The sequence below is a fragment of the Callithrix jacchus genome, chromosome 10 (assembly GCF_049354715.1).
Source record: "Callithrix jacchus isolate 240 chromosome 10, calJac240_pri, whole genome shotgun sequence".
NCBI lineage: Eukaryota > Metazoa > Chordata > Mammalia > Primates > Cebidae > Callithrix > Callithrix jacchus.
In genome coordinates this window covers 51904702-51915286 of record NC_133511.1, presented here as the reverse complement: position 1 = coordinate 51915286, position 10585 = coordinate 51904702, and the positions used below count along the sequence as shown (strand labels likewise).

At 42.0% G+C, this 10585-nt stretch overlaps 1 long non-coding RNA gene across 1 annotated transcript; it reads right to left on the bottom strand.

The window, feature by feature from the left end:
* Nucleotides 1-374: 374 nt before the first annotated feature.
* On the bottom strand, nt 375-6448 carry LOC118145766 (uncharacterized). The gene is made up of 3 exons (XR_004731191.3): nt 6400-6448; nt 810-917; nt 375-516 (listed from the first exon to the last, which is right to left on the bottom strand). It is a non-coding gene; the product is annotated as an uncharacterized LOC118145766 (long non-coding RNA).
* Nucleotides 6449-10585: the final 4137 nt, after the last annotated feature.

Here is a 10585-nt window from a genome sequence, read left to right as displayed (position 1 = left end):
AGAGGGGCATAAGGGAGTTTCAGAACTGAGATAATCTATCAGCTTGTAACAGGCACAAAGATAGTTGGTTAACTTTTGACGGACTTACAATGCATCATCCTGTGACTTTTCTGGTGGCAGTTTTTTAAAAAAACAGGATTTTACAGGTACGTGTATAACAGGAATTTACAAGTATGGATAACAAACATTTATTTTCCCTGTCTTCCCCTGAGCTGACCAGATAACTGTAATCAGGTTTTGCTTCATTGTAGCACCTAGATAGGAGTTTAGGAATGCAGCTACAGAGCAATTAGAGTGTGTGTCGGGGTGGGTCAGCTTGTCCCTAGCATGGCTAACATGGTGAAAACCCATCTCTAGTAAAATACAAAAATTACCTAGGCTTGGTGGTGTGTGTCTGTAGTCCCAGCTACTCGGGAGGCTAAGGCAGGAGAATTGCTAGAACCCAGGAGGCAGAGGTTGCAGTGAGCCGAGATTGCACTATTACACTCCAGACTGGGCGACAGAGTGAGACTCCATCTAAAAAAAAAAAAAAGAAACATTTATCGTATTGTGTTCTTTGGCTACTAGCAACATGTATCAGTCTTTAATGATTATGGACAGAAAAAGTTAGAGAAAATATTCTGAATAATTCAAAGATAAAGAACTCAGTGCAGCTTGCAGCAATAGAAATGTATAACCCTTCTCTTTAGAGTAGCACCACTGGACAACTTACTCACTTTTACAGACAATAGTGGACAACTTAGTTACAAAGCTCTTGTATTCCTGTGTATTTTAAGTGTGTCGTTCTCAGTGGAAAAAGACCGGCTTACCTCTGGGCCCTGTTATCACCCATGTGTTTAGGATTATTGGGCGTTCATGATTGGCTGGTTGATAGGCGTCACATGCAGCAGCTGAGATGCTGTTCTGCTAAATAGTTGCTGGAGATACAAAAACACAGATGTTCATGATAATGCTTCTAATACACAAAGAGTAAAAAAAGTAATGTATGGGATACAGAGTTATATAAGGAAGCCAAAACCTGAGTCATCGGAATGAATTTTGAAACGTTATGACACTGACCTAATGTGATGTATATTTTTAATAAGAATAAAAATAGTGTATGGTAGTTATTGCATATTTATGATAGATATGATGCTGGTTTTATATATAGCAGGGTTTCTCAATCTGGGCACTGTTCACATTTCCTGTTTGTTGGTGGCAAGAGGTTGTCTTGTACATTGTGATATGTTTAGCAGCATCCTTGGTCTCTGCTCACTAGATGCCGATAGTTCCCCCATTCTTTACTCATGACAAACACAAATGTCTCCAAACTTTGCCAAATGTCCCCTGGCATCAAAATTGCACTTGGTTTAGAACCACTGATTGAGATAAATTGAATCCAGAGAAACACATGCTCCAGTAAGGATAATTTTTAAATAATTTTGGGTAAAATAAGTCTTGCCATTGAACATAGGAGGCAGGGACACGTTATCAGTGATTACTAACTTTCTACTAATTAATTTAGGTGCAAATGATCCTTTAGGAGATGTTCTGCTAAATAGTCGCTGGAGATACAAAAACACAGATGTTCATCTTTATCCTTTAGGAGATGTCCTGTTTTTCCAAAGCATGTATTTTATAGGGAAGGATAAGTTGTGTCAAAACCGTTAACCATTTCTTGCTCTTTCTGACTTAGTGGTATTTGAAAATACAATGCTTTCTGAGGTTTGGGTGGTAAGTTGAAGGAAGTAAAGACACTGCAGATCCCAGGTGATATGTTCAGCATTTCTTCCTATCCATAGACTTTAAAAGAGAAAAATGATCGTGGAGTTGAACATTTGGCCCCAGAGATAGTATTGGCAATCATCTGAGTTTCTGGACAGTGGCCTAAGATATCAGAATGATGAAACTTGGATAATGTAGCTCATCTCACTAACGTGAGGGGAAACTTGCTTGTTTGGAATAGTTCTTCTCAATAAGTGGTCTTCAGAAGACCAGTTCTTGGGCCTTGTCACCAACTTACTGAGCTCAGCAGGAAAAGGGGTTTGGAAGTCTCTGAGTTAACATATGTAAATTAGCCTTACAGGTTCTCCTTATGCATTATGAGTTTTGAGAATGTATGGTCAGTTAACAGCACTGAGCTAGGGAGAAGGTAAGAGAAAATACTTTAAGATACAGAGTAAAGTAAAGACAGAAAAATGTCAAGTATTTTATAATTCTAAAAAAAGAAAATAAAAAGGACCAGAAAAGATATATGTTCACATTAACCTGTGAAATTCAGATTAGCACATCAGTCAATCAATATTAATCTTACTAAAATTACTGAGACTTTCTGGGTTGATCTCAAAATTGGAAAATGGTGGGTTAAGGGTGAACCCGTTCCAAAGACAGTACACTTTAATTGTGTGGAGTGTTAGATCCAGGGGTCCTGGTCCAGCCCATGCTGTGGTCCGAGGGGAGTGAGTGGTTGGGCAGAAAGAACACCTGAGGAGGAGGGGAGACATAGGCAGGTGAATATGGTTTTATTCAGCAGCAGCTCTCATCAACATCTTACTTAACATTCTTTACTCTGTGCATCTTTTCTTGGCTGGCTGTTCCGGCTCTGGCTCCTGCTAACTCCACACCTGCAGCTGCATGGCCTGCTCTCCCTTGCCTCGGGGTCAGCAGCTTAACTCTGTCTCTCTGGGTACCACTGTTAGCCATGCTGTGGCTCTCCTCTGTCTGCAAGGCAGACAGCTTTGGCTCGCTCTCTTTCTCTGGACACCAGTGCTTGCACAAGAGCGATGTTGAGCCAAGCTGAGACCCAAGGGCCCCTGTACAGTGTTAGCAGGGCAGTTACACCTTTTACAGACAATATTGTTTCAGAGCCAAGTATGAACTTACACAAATAGGTTATATAGCAAATGGAGGTGTGCACCTGCACGCCAAACTCACTGAGTCCTGCAGGCCTGGATATCTGCCTTGGCCTATCCTTGACCAAAGCACATCCATGTACCTTACACTCCACCCACTAGGCCAAGGAAAACATAGGTTTCAGACACACAGGTTATACATAAAAGCTTTGGGCACACAGGCTCAGTATATACATACGGGCTTATCACATATGGCTGACACATAATTTTGGACACCCAGGCCTGATGCATACATAAGCTTCCGGGCATGCAGGCCTGTTTCTTAAACAAGCTTTGCTAAACTGCCCAGCTATTGGTGCAGATTACCATAGGTGTCACCTCCTTGGTGATTACCGTCCACATTGCCCTGAGTTTAGCTTATTGGCAACTTTGCCTACACCTGGTTTTAAGCCATTATGGTGTCAGTACTAGGCTGGGCTGCATCAGCAGTTCAGACCTAACTGTGTACCATGCCCTATTAGAAATGGGGGGACACCATTTCGAATGGAGAAGGCTCAGGGTCTAGGGGTGCCTCAGGCCCCGTGGCCTGATTTTGCATTAGGACTACAGGCCTACTCTGCTGCTAAGGGACTTGCACTCAGCGTACTCTGCTGCTCTAAGTAGGTACCCTACTTTACTGAAGTGGATGTCTGCGCCGTGCCTGTCCAGGGGGCAGTTACCCATGAACGAGCCCTTCCCGTTACTGGTAAGTTGTCTGCATGATGACTTAACCTATCCTGCCATGCTCTTATGAGCCTGAAGGGCAGTATATGCAGTCACTAACTGCTTTCCCAGTTCAGGGGATGGTTACCCAGGAACATAACCATCCCGCTATCACTAACTGCTTCTCTATTGATGAACACCAGAGCTCAGCTCCCTTTCACAGCTGAGACTAACAGCCCACTAGTGCTTCCAATGACTCCATGAACTGCTGCTATAGGCCCAAGCCAAAAATAGCTGTGGTTACATGTACATCTAGTATAAATGGGCACCCTCAGTTTACTACACACAAAGGGTGTCTTAACCTTATCACCCCAATTCCAGGCAAGCGGGGGCACTGCCACTTTTAAACCTGCAAGAGAATCAGAGGTTAATATAACATTATCAACAAAACTACAACATATGGTGAGGCCATACATAGCCCTGCAGCTACACTGTGAAAGTCCATTGTTGCCTGCCCATGAAGGCAAACTGTTCCTGGCTCTCTGTGGACTGTCCCAGTTCTGTTGTGAAATGGTCCATCAAGTCCATGACAGACATCACAGCTGCCAAGCCATGCATAATATCCAGCCCCAGAATGCCTTCAGGTATGGGAGAGACATACACAACGCACAAGTGGAAAGCCAAGCGGCCAATGCCAAGATGCAAAGACAGGTTTCACTTTCACTGACTGGTCTTCATAGCCATTAATAAATCCAGCTTTGCCTGGAAATTTATCTGGGTTCAGGGACCAGTAGACTGCCAAGTCCAAAGATTGCTCTGGTTTTCTGGTGCCCCCACAAGCTGTGCATCTCTACAAGTTCTCTTATCAGATAGAAAAGGCTTTACACTCCCAACAGCTACAGCAGGTACTCTTTGAACTAGAACGCTTGGCCAGGACGGGGCCATGCAGCAATGTCCTTATTCCAAATGACCTGCACTAGGTCTGTACATGACTGCCAAACATTACATGCTTAACTCCCACAACTTAGCGGGGACACAGGAACCATAGGTAATGTTTTCTACCACAATAGGGGGTCTCTGGCTCACACTTGGGGCCCACCAGCTGCTCCTGCTTTATTTTCTTGTAGATCACTGGGAGAGCCTGCAATGGAGGTTCTTCCTCCTTTTTCTTTTTTCTTTTTCTTTCCTTCCTTCCTTCCTTCCCTCCTTCCTTCCTTCCTTCCTTCCTTCCTTCCTTCCTTCCTTCCTTCCTTCCTTCCTTCCTTCCTTCCCTCCCTCCCTCCCTCCCTCCCTCCTTCCCTCCTTCCCTCCTTCCCTCCTTCCTTCCCTCCTTCCCTCCTTCCTTCCTTCCTTCCTTCCTTCCTTCCTTCCTTCCTTCCTTCCTTCCTTCCTTCCTTCCTTCCTCCCTCCCTCCCTCCCTTCCTTCTTTTCTTTCTTGACGGAGTTTCGCTCTTGTTACCCAGGCTGGAGTGCAATGGCGCCATCTCGGCTCACAGCAACCTCCGCCTCCTGGGTTCAGGCAATTCTCCTGCCTCAGCCTCCTGAGTAGCTGGGATTACAGGCACGGGCCACCATGCCTAGCTAATTTTTTGTATTTTTAGTAGAGACGGGGTTTCACCATGTTGACCAGGATGGTCTCGATCTGTTGACCTCGTGATCCACCCGCTTCTGCCTCCCAAAGTGCTGGGATTACAGGCATGAGCCACCGCGCCTGGCTGGTTCTTCCTCCTTCCTGTACTGCATCTTGCAAGGACTGGGCAGGCACATACTACAGCACAGTAACAAACGTCCATCTGACTCTGCTTGTCAAGGCATGCTTCTTCTCGATGCTGTGCACTTCTAGGTGCTTCAGTATCTTCTCCACACTCACAAGAGACCTATCCACTGTCTCCCATATTTCCACTGGGGCCCATCCAAGCAGCACCACTGCCACTGGGTACCACAGCTCATGCTGCAGCCTCAGAGCTGACCCAGGAGCCCTCAGGGACTGAAACCCATTCACTTCATCCCATTCTCATTGCCAATTGTTAGATTGTGGGATCCAGGTCCAGCTTATGCTGGGTCTGAGGGAGTGGATGGATGGGCAGAAAGAACACCTGGGGGGCCACAGGCAGGTGAATATGGTTTTATTCAGCAGCAGCTCTCATTAACAGCTTACTTACACTAGCTCTTTACACTGTGCACCTTCATTTTGGCTGTCTGCTCCAGCTCTATGGCTCCTGCTGCTCCCATGCCTGCAGCTGCATGGCCAGCTCTCCCTTGCCTTCATGGTCAGCAGCTTACCTGTTTCTCTCTCTGGGCACCAGTGTGAGCCATGTGGTGGCTCCCCTCTGTCCATCTACAAAACCGCCAGCTTTGGTTCTCTCTTTGGGCACCAGCACAAAAGCCATGTTGAACCAAGCTGAGCCCCAAAAGCCCCTGTACAGCATGAGCAGGGCAATTATACCTTTTACAGACAATAGTGGCTCAGAGCCAAGTATGAATTTACACCAACAGGTTATGTGCCAGATGGAGGGGCACACCTGTTCCCCAAACTTGTGGAATCATGTCCACCTTGGCCTATCCTTGACCAAAGCACAACCATGTACCTTACAGGGAGGCAGGGTTCTACTGTATATAAAAGTGTGTATGCTGTGGAAATCTTCCAATTACATTTTAGTGTATATTTTTACAGGCATAGCAGGAGAGGAACCGAGGTGACATCATAGTGGCTGTACATGCAGCACAGGCTCATGACAGAAATGAACAACATGTCTTGACTGTCATGCTTGACCCCTATTTACTTCACTGGGGATAGCATCATGTGAGGTCAGAGAAGAGACCTAAAGCCAGTGAATAAGACCTAGGGTTTATTGAGGGGACTTACATGCAGGGCGGTCCAATAGTGGCAGGCTGGACAAAAGAACTGCAATCACCTGTAAAAAGTATGAAGTTTATATAGCATTTTCACTTAGCACTTTCCCCTTAGCAACCTCTACCTGGCAGCCTTCATTTAGGCCCAAAGGGCCTCAATCCAGTATATGGTGTGTATTCCATGGGATGAACTGAGGGTTCAGATGTTCCTCATAGATAAGACCTCAATCTTCAGGTTGGCCACTCCCAGATTCCTTAGCTCAGAGCTCTGAACACATATTCTTCTTAGAATACAGGGTCATTCTCAGGATATGCTGTTATTGTTGTCAGGTGCATCTGCCATACACCAACCAAAGAAGGACACAAAGCCTATCCCACAGCATCTGCAAAAGCACTCCTTCAGCTAAAATAGTAACGGATTCTTTATTGTCTTTTTGATTATTTTGTTCCTGAGAAAGAGAAAGAATCTAGGGGGGACTGACACTTGAGGCCTAAATGTTTAGTGAAGTGAAAGAGATTGGGCTGTAGAAAGCTGCCACATGTTGTTAGTTTGTAATAGCAAGAGCAGGAAAGAGTAAGCATAGCCTGAAGTTTGCTTTAGGAATCAGATTTCAAGAAATTCAGAGAAAAAACAGTCATAACACAGCATCATAAGACATCTGGAAGGGAAGTCTAGAGAAATAGAAAAACTAAAAAGAGGCCGGGCGCGGTGGCTCACGCCTGTAATCCCAGCACTTTGGGAGGCCGAGGCAGGTAGATCATGAGGTCAAGAGATCGAGACCATCCTGGTCAACATGGTGAAACCCCGTTTCTACTAAAAATACAAAAATTTAGCTGGGCACAGTGGCACATGCCTGTAGTCCCAGCTACTCGGGAGGCTGAGGCAGGAGAATTGCCTGAGCCCTGGAGGCGGAGATTGCAGTGAGCTGAGATGGCACTCCAGCCTGGGTAACAAGGGTGAAACTCCGTCTCAAAAAAAAAAAAAATAAATAAATAAAAAGAAAAGAAGCAATTCACATTGTATATGCAAGTGGCTTCAACAACCAACAAAAAGACTTAATTTTTAAACCAGTGGTGTTGTACAGAGTTCACTGAAATGATCAGATTTTCAAAGTTAGTATTTATATGTCAGAAAAATTGATATTAAATTGTTTTGTTTGCCATAATTTTTCCATCTCCGATTTCAAAAAATATTGGATTAGACTAATTCATTTCCTCATCATTTTCTCTAGAGTGGAAAACAGAAGCTTCTTACATCTATCACCTTTCTTTATTTTTCTGTAAAAGTCTTAAATGTATAGAAATTATGTTATCATGTCCTGAAAGGTAGAGATGACAGTGTTATAAATATTTTAGAGAGATTTCCTTAGCCTGGGAAAGAGATCAAGGTTGATGGATTCTGAAAACAGCAAGTTCTCATGTCCTGTTATGATCCACCCTCCAGAATGTTTTCCAGACCACAGAGCATGTGCCTGTGTAGGACAGCTAAGGATAGCTGTATGCTATCTATATGACAGCCATTGCTGTCACTCAACTTAGAAAAGATGCCTTTGCCCTAGGGAATCAGCAAGGCAGGATCATGTGTGCTAGGTCCATGAACATCTAAGAAGCCATCCACATCAGCTGATAAACAAGGACATTTCTAATACTCTGATGCCCTACCTAGGAACTTTTACACAAACTTTGATAAAAAGAGTGAAGAACCCCAATAATCTATCAAATTTATTATTAATAAATTATGTTGAACTCTAATTGTGTGATGCTGAGAAACTTAATTAGCCACTTGATCTTCAGCTTCCTCTTCTGTAAAATAGGAATAATGTATCTTATAAGGTATGGGAGATTAGATAAGATAATATAAATATGGTGTCAACATAGTGTCAGAGACCTAAGAGAAGCAGAGTTAATAATTGCATTCTTTTTCTTTTCCAAGTTAAAAATTATTGAGATTTCTGACTGGGCTGACAACAGGAGGATTATGTTAAAGTCTTCACAGGAGGACTTAGCCCACTCCTCCATAACTGAAAAAAACTGCAGATATATTTTTTTGAGAGACTCAAACAGAGAGGCTATGGATTTGGGGACACTCCACAAAACAGTAAAGTTCTGTACTTAAAACATTATGTATTGGTCAGGTTCAGCATTGCTGTAAAGAAATTCCTGTGGCTGGGTAATTTATAAAGAAACGAGGTATGTTTGGCTCATCGTTCTTCAGGTTGTACAGGAAGCATGGTGCCAGTAATCTGTTCAGCTTTTGGGCCTCAGGAAGCTTACAATCATGGTAGAAGGTGAAGGGGGAGCAGGCACATCACAGGGTAAGAGTAGGAACAAGAAAGGGAAGGAGGATGTGCCACACTCTATTAAAGAGATCATGTGTGAGCTGGGCAATAACTCATCACCAAGGGGATGGTGCTAAGCCGTTCAAGAGGGATCCATCCTCATTATGCAATACTTACCACTAGGTCTCATGCCCGACATTGGAAGTAACATTTCAACATGAGATTTGGAGGGGACAAACATCCAAAGCATATTGGAGGCATTAGATTAAAGTCTATGTTGAAGGTAAGATTCCCCATCCCAAATCCATTTGTTCAACCAGCTTCAAAATGTCAGTAGCTTGGCTTATATCTCCCCATAGAAGTTTAAAGGATTCTCCTCTGGAGGAAAAGTGAAAGAAATCATAACTGATTAACAGAAGAGGACTACATATACTGAAATTTGGAGAATTGTAATAAAAAGTCTAAAATACTTCCTGGTCAGTATAGAGTGATCCATACCAGTTAAGAAGCCCTGAATTTATGCACAAAACTTTCAACTAGCTTTCATTCTTTTAAATATGAATGAGAAACAAGCACTGAACATTGTGGAGCATATTTAAAAATGAAAGACAGACATAAAGCAAACAGAAAGAAAAGAGGTTCTTGGGAAAATCAGACAATGCAAGAAGTAGAAAAAAATAAAAGATACTGTAATTAATAGCCACAGAGATGCAGTAAGATATTGTTTCAGTGAGTTGTAATCCAGATTCTTTAAAAAAACATTCAAAAGCAAGACATTATCAGAAACTAAAATATGGTATCCAAAATTTTTTAAAATGTAAAACATTTAGAATATAAAGTCAATTAAAATCATCCACAAAGTACAGCAAAAAAACAAAACACACAAAAAAAAACGAGATAAAAATAGATGAAATAGAATTTGGGGCATCAGTTTAGAAGGTGTAATTTAACCAGTGGACTTTCGGAACTACAGGAGCAGGAAATCAAAAGATGGAAATTATCAAAAAAATAATACAGGAAAAATTCTTAGAAGTTTCCTTCTGTAAGAGACCCACTGAGAATTCACCAAAAGAAATAATCATAAATTTACAAATACCAATGATAAAGGTTCATTTTAAATTGATCTAGACAGTAAAAACAGTATATATAAAGATGTATAAAATTAAGATTATTTATATTAAGAATAAAAAAAGATAAATGCATTAACTTTTTATTCTTATATACTAATCTAAATTTTGAGAAGAAAATTTTTTTTCTGTGTAAAATCATATGCCCAGCTAAATAACTGGGTATAAGGCAAATTTAAAATTGTTTCAGCCATATAAAATATTTGTCTGGATGCATGTCTTCTCAGAAAGCTGCTAGATATATGCATCACCAAAAAAAAAAAAAAAAAAAAAAAAAAGGCAGTAAACCAAGACAGGACAACATCAAATTGAGGAAGTAGGGTACAAATGCAGGAGGCAAGTGAGGACAATTCCCAGAATGATGACCTAGTTTTCAGGTCTTCCGTCATGCAGCAGGACCTGTATAGACTAGCATCCAGAGCAGAGTATAGGACAGGGAATGTCAGCCAAGTCTATAAGGGGGAAATGGAATTGCCTATCTGACAGGTGTTTTGTATGTAAAATTGCATATAGTTGTTGAAAAAGTAGGGCAAAGGTGTAGCTATATATTTACTCTAAACAAATGGAAATGAGAGGTGGTTTTAATACCAGTATAAGTTGGAATTTATTCAAGAAAAGAAATGTGATAATAGGCCACCTGTTTGGTCAATGAATAATATTTACAATACCATAATGACACAAATACTAAACACAGATTTAGCCAATAATTGTCATAATAACTATACTGGGGGAAGAGGAGGATGAAGAGAAAAGGAGAATAAAAGGAAGTTAAAATCTTCATTTTCCACAATAG